The 9,438-nt window shown below is 38.5% G+C and overlaps 1 pseudogene; it reads right to left on the bottom strand.

The window, feature by feature from the left end:
* Positions 1 to 2,009: 2,009 nt before the first annotated feature.
* On the bottom strand, positions 2,010 to 3,235 carry LOC147798068 (uncharacterized; annotated as a pseudogene).
* Between the last annotated feature and the right edge of the window lie 6,203 nt (positions 3,236 to 9,438).

Here is a 9,438-nt window from a genome sequence, read left to right as displayed (position 1 = left end):
AATGAACTTTCGGGCTAGACAAAGAAAAAAGTGGACTCTGCTCAAGTCTGAAATAGAGCTACGGGTATAGCGGAGCGCCCTCACTAGGACTGACAAGAAAAACAAATGCGCCGTGACAGATACTTTATGTGGAGAAACCTTAACATCTAGTTCTCTAGCCAGACTCTCATTGGCAAGCTGCAGGGCTTCTATGTCACTTGTGGATGTTCCATTTTTCGAGTAGGGCTTTTTTTATAGCCAGATTTCTTTATGAGATTAAATTTACCGAGCATAAACTAATTTTCTCAGCAAGTACTTTCAAAACTCTGCCTGTGTGAATCTGATCCCTGTTTATTTGGTACTTTGTCAGAATTGTTTGGAGCACACATTCAAGTTTTTCAGGGTTGAGTGAATTGGAGCTTGCTGTTGCTAAATTGTACAAGAACAAATTGTTCGACTGTAAGTTCACAACATGAGGAAAATTGTGAAAGTAGGAGTCCTCAGGCAATGCACTTGACATGTGAACACACATGCAAAACGTGAGGAATACACACACAAAATTTAACATGATGCAAGCCCACAATGTGATGCAATCAAACTATGGGAAGAGAATGATGATTCCAAAGCTAGTAAGAACACAGAGAATAATTACATTACACAGAAGGTTTCTATGGTTATAGCATGAAAATGATTATTACACTGTGCAGTTCCACTACAAATGGCATCAATTAGAAGGTGATTTTGAACACAGCGAATGATATACAGCAAAATTATATAATTACAACTGTAATGTACATGTACGCATGTCTAATGCATTTCCCCTATCTCTTACAAATCTAAACACTAAAACAAATCCATCATGGGTATAGATGCATTCACCTTCTGCTTTACATTCCACCAGGGGTGCTCTCTCAAGTGAAAGTTGACAGTGCCATCCACAATATAGGAAAAGTCTTTGTTGGGATTAACAATCCTGATAAGCCATACAGTGCAGCTCAAGCAAAAGCCCAATGTGATGCCGGTGTAACATCGATTCTTTTACCTATATTTTAAACATATAAAACACTTCCAGCTTCAAAATCAAAGTTTTACATATTGTTTGGTATATCCACATTATATTCATATATAATTTATATTTATACATGCTACTTACCTAATTGATGGAGAAACGCTGCATCAAAGTTTGGGTATTTTGTAGACATTAACGTTTTCAGATGCTGGCAAATTGAAAAGGTCATGACCTCACCTGATTTCAGTACCAACCAACAGAGGGGGTTATTTTTGTTACAGTGGTGTCACTTTGGGCATTGTTGGTTAGTTTATTTTAAATAAGTGTTGCATGATTTTTTTACAATTTTTTAAGATTAATGTGACATATACGTCACATGGGGCGCTTCAGGTTAAAGCTGTTGACCAAGATATCAGCTTTTTCACTGTCAGTGGTGGTTGTAGTTCCTTCATCTTAAAGGACAGGAATGCTACGCTTAATTTTAGTGTATTCTGTTCTTTTGACTTTGTCCCGTGTTTTTGAAGTATTGGTTCAGGAATTACATGTAAGTTCATGACAGATTGATTTCACTCTTTTCCTTTGGCATTTTTGATAATGCCAGCTCTTCTATATTTAATGAGATCAGATAGCAGGGAAGTTTTCTTCAGTGTTTTAAGAGCATTTTCCTTATCTGTAACACCATTCGTGCATTCTTCATTCCACCAAGAAGGGGGGATTTTTTGTCCTAGAGGGCATGGGTTATGGTATTGAATCGGCCAGAGATTGTCTAAGTTGGTTAACATACATGTACACTTCCTGTCTGTCATCGGTTTCAGAGGGAAAATTGTTTAAATTTCCTACACACAGGTGAATGTGAGGTGGCTTCGTATACTGTAATTCCACCTCAATAAATAAATAAATTTTGAATTACATGTATATGTAACTAAAACTCTTGAATGTCTGCCCTTTGAGGGCAAAGAATCTGTTGTGCTATGGCTAGGTAATACACTGCCGTGCAAACGTCCGATTGCGCCCCGGAGTGATGTCCGTACTACAAGTCACTGTATAGAACAGATGCACTCAGTTTTTAGCTGCTTGTTCAAACTGATCTTTTTCTGTTTCTGTCAATTTCTTTCCCATTTCTGCCAACAAGAGTGGAGAGTCTCACCACAGTATTTTCGATTTATCTAGCTTAGAGTGGGATGGAATCAAAGATTCAAGGTCCATACTGCTCAAAATTTTACGGTGTTCTGGTCCTCTGAATGATCTACATTCAACTTTACCGTTGTTGATGAAAAACTTCCAGAAACTTATTCCAGCCTTCCCATTAATGAACTTATGGAATTTGTTAATGTGGATTGAACTCTCCAACTTCTTCGTAGTGACAGTGTTTTTTGAAATATTGTTCATTTTCGATAAAAAGGCTAACAAGTGACCCACTAACTGATCGCTGATTCTCAAACAGAGATGAAGTGAGTCTGGAATGACCCTTTCGATTAGTATAGACAGAAATATTGGATGTTCATTGCAGTTGAATTTTGTGGGATTGGATAGTTTTTCTTTACGCACACAGCAATTTCTTGAACGGTTCTTGCCCTATGCTTGGGATCGGTCATTGACCACACTTTCTTTATATCATGGTGTTGTTCTTTTGTATGTTTACTTGCAAATCCAGCTATTCCCATGTTCTGATTAAGATATTTTTAAATCCCCACCAAAGTACTTCTCAATCTCAATTTCCTGTCCATTAACAGAAATACACCTTACTGTAGATTGTCAGTTTCCTTAATAAGCTCACATAGTGCAGATTTGGTGGATGTGTTATCTTCGCGACATTTCACAATAGCTAAAAGATGATTTCCGTGCTCTGACACAGGTTTCTTCATCGACAAGTGTGTACGACAAATTGATAAATAACTGTTCGCAAGTGATGCGAGTGCCATCTCCACTTATTTTTATCCTAACTTTGCCTTCCTTCACAATATGTGCTCTTTTTGGGTGCGGCAGTTTTTCAACAAGTGAGCTGGATAGGGAGGTGTACACCCCTGGATATTCTGGGGTGGTCTCGACTATGTTAATTTTCTTGTTGAGTTCTTGACGTCTTTCGATTACTCGGCATGTTTTTGGAAGTTTTGACAATTTAGATCGTGTAAGTTCGTGATAACCCCTGTTTGGAATATTATATTGGTCCAGAATAAAGATCATTTCATCCATGTCATCCTGACAATATTCTTTTACAGTCTTACGCACATGTACATGGTGATACATGTGTTCACGTGTGAGAAGCCAAAGCCAAATGGTAAAAAGGCACAATCTACAGTACTACATGTACATGACATTTATGTCTAATTTCTACTCTGCCTGTTTATATTAAATTAAGACAAAGCAATCAAGCAAACATATCAACCATGCTTCTCTCACTTTGAATTAGAAAATGCCAAGAAAGTATGTCAACTTGCAACACACCATGGTAAGATACTTGTACGTAACATATCACATCATACATTATTTAAGCCACGATTTTATTGAAAGTTGTTACTGCTATTGAGTGGAATTTCCTCAATTTTGCCAAAAATATGAGTTCTCTAACAAACCTGTGTTTATTTTGTAATTGACAGTACATGTATTTTACTTCTCATTTCTCAACCAAACCCTGATTAAGACGGCAAGACGGATCAATGTTGTTAGGTTTATGTGAAAAACACTGTCTACTACAAATGCAGCATGTTTGTAATCATTACTGCATAATTTTTTACAGTTTTTATACATCGGAACAAAACTGTACACAAGAACTTTTCTGGTCGACATTTCTTGATCAAGATGTTAATTGTCTTCAAGTGAAGTTTCATCTTAAGTCTTTTCCCCTACATGTACATGTTCATTTAAGGTATTATTTCTAGGTTGCCATCTTTGTAGTCATCGATTAACTTATAAGTGTATACAGCATCGTCATCATAGTAGACGATGTTGAACCAATGTGGGAAGCTTGCCACTTGGCTGACGACTTTGCCTGTGTAGGGAACCCTTTGCCCATCCGAAATGAAAAAGTGATTAACAATTTTACCAACTAACATGAGAATGTTGACGACCTCATCATCCATGGTTGTAGTCTGGGCTGATTCGCCCTTCACAACTGATGATGCCACCTCAATAAACTTGTACAAGTGGTCACCCATGGCAGTCCAATCCTTTTTAGTACCTTGGTTGGAAAATTTGAATTTTTTGTCATCTGGCAAATATTGATGCAGCACTTCCCTTCGAAATTTTATTTGATTCTTCCAGGCCTGGTACCTTTCTCTGTCACTTTCGCACTGATCCATTTTATCATCAACCTGCTGGTTTGATTGCCAAAGACCAGCATCAATTATTATGTTGGTCAACTCTTCTTTACATTTCAATTTTAATTTTTGACTCTTTTCTAGTTGATTTTGTTTTTCCTGCTGCTTTTTTACCAGTGCTTCATTCCAAAGTTTATCTCTCTGTTTTGCTTTTTCCTGCAACGTTTTTGTTGTTTTACCTATTACACTGCTTATCATCTCCGCCATCCTTTCCTGACCAAGAGATGAAATAAAATGTGACGTTTTGTTAGATACAAACATAACCTGGGCTTCATTGGCAATTGCAGATGCATTCAGGCGTTTCTTTATCAAGTGATCTTGGTATCCATATATTCTCTCCGGTAGTTTGTTGTGTTTTGGTACTGAGGCAGTCTGTGTTCTGAAAGATGTAGATCTTGTCATTTGTGGTATTTTCCGCCTGGCAAATAATCCGCAGTTACTCTACTGGTTAATTGTTGCCTTGCATTGAGGGTGTGTCGCATCATGCTTAATGTGATGTCATCATTTTGCCATTCCCTTGACAAAGATTCAGACGCTTCATCTTTGACAATCAGACTTTCATCAAAACATGTGCTGCGACATTTGATAAAGTGGACAAGTTATCATCGGAATCAAGGATTTCCTTAAAGAATATGTGCATCTTTGAATAGATGTTGCACATATCAAGTATGTGGCCTTGTGCCTCGGTTACACGCCAGAGTGGGGCAGTGACCATTTTGTTTATAATACCCAATACTTTGCCGCCTGTTAAGTACAAATCCACCTGCACATCTGCATGAACGGCTTTCAGTAACCCATTAGTTTGACCAACAACATTGTGAAGAAAGTCATATATACGATTCCTGAGATGAAACACCTGCCCCCCCCAGGAGAAATACAATGTTAAATCTTTTACACTGAAAATTCTGTAAGTATCGCGTTGCTGGCCCTTTCTCCATCATGTATGTTCTCCATGATCGGAAACATCCACTTTTTTCATCGGCTCCTTTAGCTAGAGCCTTGCACGCAGTTCTGACAAGTCTTACTGCACCGCTGTCTGAACCAAAGACCCACACTCCACTGACAGCGTTGGCTTCAACCTTTTTCCCCTCAAGGTACACACTTTCAAAGCCTTTGAAACTCTCGCTGATTGTCTCAGCCATCGAAAGAAGTAGATGAAGGCCACAAAAAAATTGTTGATCTGTGTGACCTCCTTTGCGGCATTGGTGAAATCCCCCCAGTTTTGGACAACTTTGGGCAGGCACTCTTCCCTATATGACTTGATTAAATCATTAAATTTTGTCTCAGTTGCTGCCCTTTCACACATTGTATTCTTAATCTGTGTCAGAATCTGCATACCAAGATTAGAGCTGCAGGTAGAGCTACAGACATACAAACTGTCATCAAGAATCAATTTGAATGTGCTGAGAGTGTCTTCAGCGCTTTTTGAAACCATTTCCCTAAGCCCTAATACAAAGGATGACTCAGCTCCAGACACTGTATATGTCATGTAGACATCGCTTTCTTTCGGGGTCTCATCTGTGGCCATGGTGAGGTTGGTTTCCTCCTGAAGCTCCTCCATTGGCGTTGGGAGAGGAGAAGTCGCTCATCGTTCATATGTGCAACTGTTCTACCCGTGGGAAGGCTGCCTACAGTCTTGCCAGCGAGTTCAAGGACAGCCTCTTTAACCTTTGGGACGTTTTCAAAGGCTACGTGGGCTGACAAGAGTTTGTACACACATGCCTAAGTCTCTGCAGTATAACATCTGACTCTGTCTTTAGTGGTGATAAGCATCACAGTCTGGCCAGTTTTCTCTTTCACTTTTTGCAGGAGATCTGCATTTTTCTCCTTTAAGTCCAGAATGGTCTCATGTTGTTGTCCCACCTGTGTTTTGAGCACAGACATTACTTTCTCATTGTCCTTGGCAGTGTCCTGTTGATCTTTCTCTGACTTGGCGGCTTTCAGCAAATCCTTCTCCGAGCTCAGTTTTCGTTTTGCAGTTTTTGCTTTGTCCAACTTTTTTCCTGGATGTCTAACCTTTTTTGGAGATCCTTGATGTTTCTTTTTGTGCATCAATTGCTTTCTTTTGTCATTTTTCGCGCCTTGCAATGAGTGATACTGTTACGAAATCAAAGAAATGAACACGTTGTTGCAATTGTTCCAAATGAGCTGAACTCCATTGTCATGTTGTTATTTAGACGACAACAGTAGTGTAGCCAAACGAAATTCAGTATTCAACAACTGTGTGATGATGGTCTGAAAAATAAAATAAAGGAAAATTACATGTAGATATAATCTAGATCGAGGAAAAAATATTGGGAAAACTGGGTAAATTAACAGATCACTGGGGTACATGCAGTAAGATACAGCTTATTACCCACAAAATCAGTCAAAAACCTCGTGGAGAAAGGTTCCTAAATTACTGCTAAATAATTCTTTTCATGGCTACGTGTGAAAGGAAAACTCTGAAATACCCTGTCTATTCCTTGGAAACTATGAAACTTACTTAAAGTTCTGAAATCTAGGATCTGGTGGATAAATGCCAATACATGTGAATACTCAAAGACCAAAATTGCAACAGGCGACTTAGACGAGACTATGACAGGGCGGATGACAAGGAATGTAACGGAAAAATATCACTCCGCCAGAGAACTTGTGCGAGACTGCGCTCCGCCAAAGCACATGGATGAACGTATCACAAAGTGACTAATTCGCGAGTAAAAAATAGGGCCTAAATCTAAACCATTGTTTGACAACAAAGATGAGACAGGGAAGAAATACATTTCCCAAAGGTCAAAAACTGATGCACAATCTCTAGAACTACAGCTTAGGAAATCGAGGGGCTAAAGTTTATCGAACGCACAGCGTCGAAAAAAACTTCGCTAAACTACAATAAACAGGCATGTGCCACGTCAGCTCCTCAGCACACGAGGAAAAATCTCACTGTGAGGCTAATTCTGACTTATATAGAAAAAAAAAATCCTAATTACAGGAATCACGGAACAAGTGTGGAAACAAAGGAATAAATTTCACATACCTTGGCAAAGAAAATCAGTTAAAAAATCACAATCTTGATGGAACTTTGCAACGTGACTCACGAATGAACTTTCGGGCTAGACAAAGAAAAAAGTGGACTCTGCTCAAGTCTGAAATAGAGCTACGGGTATAGCGGAGCGCCCTCACTAGGACTGACAAGAAAAACAAATGCGCCGTGACAGATACTTTATGTGGAGAAACCTTAACATCTAGTTCTCTAGCCAGACTCTCATTGGCAAGCTGCAGGGCTTCTATGTCACTTGTGGATGTTCCATTTTTCGAGTAGGGCTTTTTTTATAGCCAGATTTCTTTATGAGATTAAATTTACCGAGCATAAACTAATTTTCTCAGCAAGTACTTTCAAAACTCTGCCTGTGTGAATCTGATCCCTGTTTATTTGGTACTTTGTCAGAATTGTTTGGAGCACACATTCAAGTTTTTCAGGGTTGAGTGAATTGGAGCTTGCTGTTGCTAAATTGTACAAGAACAAATTGTTCGACTGTAAGTTCACAACATGAGGAAAATTGTGAAAGTAGGAGTCCTCAGGCAATGCACTTGACATGTGAACACACATGCAAAACGTGAGGAATACACACACAAAATTTAACATGATGCAAGCCCACAATGTGATGCAATCAAACTATGGGAAGAGAATGATGATTCCAAAGCTAGTAAGAACACAGAGAATAATTACATTACACAGAAGGTTTCTATGGTTATAGCATGAAAATGATTATTACACTGTGCAGTTCCACTACAAATGGCATCAATTAGAAGGTGATTTTGAACACAGCGAATGATATACAGCAAAATTATATAATTACAACTGTAATGTACATGTACGCATGTCTAATGCATTTCCCCTATCTCTTACAAATCTAAACACTAAAACAAATCCATCATGGGTATAGATGCATTCACCTTCTGCTTTACATTCCACCAGGGGTGCTCTCTCAAGTGAAAGTTGACAGTGCCATCCACAATATAGGAAAAGTCTTTGTTGGGATTAACAATCCTGATAAGCCATACAGTGCAGCTCAAGCAAAAGCCCAATGTGATGCCGGTGTAACATCGATTCTTTTACCTATATTTTAAACATATAAAACACTTCCAGCTTCAAAATCAAAGTTTTACATATTGTTTGGTATATCCACATTATATTCATATATAATTTATATTTATACATGCTACTTACCTAATTGATGGAGAAACGCTGCATCAAAGTTTGGGTATTTTGTAGACATTAACGTTTTCAGATGCTGGCAAATTGAAAAGGTCATGACCTCACCTGATTTCAGTACCAACCAACAGAGGGGGTTATTTTTGTTACAGTGGTGTCACTTTGGGCATTGTTGGTTAGTTTATTTTAAATAAGTGTTGCATGATTTTTTTACAATTTTTTAAGATTAATGTGACATATACGTCACATGGGGCGCTTCAGGTTAAAGCTGTTGACCAAGATATCAGCTTTTTCACTGTCAGTGGTGGTTGTAGTTCCTTCATCTTAAAGGACAGGAATGCTACGCTTAATTTTAGTGTATTCTGTTCTTTTGACTTTGTCCCGTGTTTTTGAAGTATTGGTTCAGGAATTACATGTAAGTTCATGACAGATTGATTTCACTCTTTTCCTTTGGCATTTTTGATAATGCCAGCTCTTCTATATTTAATGAGATCAGATAGCAGGGAAGTTTTCTTCAGTGTTTTAAGAGCATTTTCCTTATCTGTAACACCATTCGTGCATTCTTCATTCCACCAAGAAGGGGGGATTTTTTGTCCTAGAGGGCATGGGTTATGGTATTGAATCGGCCAGAGATTGTCTAAGTTGGTTAACATACATGTACACTTCCTGTCTGTCATCGGTTTCAGAGGGAAAATTGTTTAAATTTCCTACACACAGGTGAATGTGAGGTGGCTTCGTATACTGTAATTCCACCTCAATAAATAAATAAATTTTGAATTACATGTATATGTAACTAAAACTCTTGAATGTCTGCCCTTTGAGGGCAAAGAATCTGTTGTGCTATGGCTAGGTAATACACTGCCGTGCAAACGTCCGATTGCGCCTGTGCTGTAAACTTGCCGTTGTAGTTTTGCAATAAATTACTGAGTCTTTACAAA

The sequence above is a fragment of the Acanthaster planci genome, linkage group LG09 (assembly GCF_054643075.1).
Source record: "Acanthaster planci isolate LZ-2023a linkage group LG09, COTS_SCS, whole genome shotgun sequence".
In the NCBI taxonomy this organism is placed as follows: Eukaryota; Metazoa; Echinodermata; class Asteroidea; order Valvatida; family Acanthasteridae; genus Acanthaster; species Acanthaster planci.
This window is presented reverse-complemented; position numbering and strand designations above follow the sequence as displayed.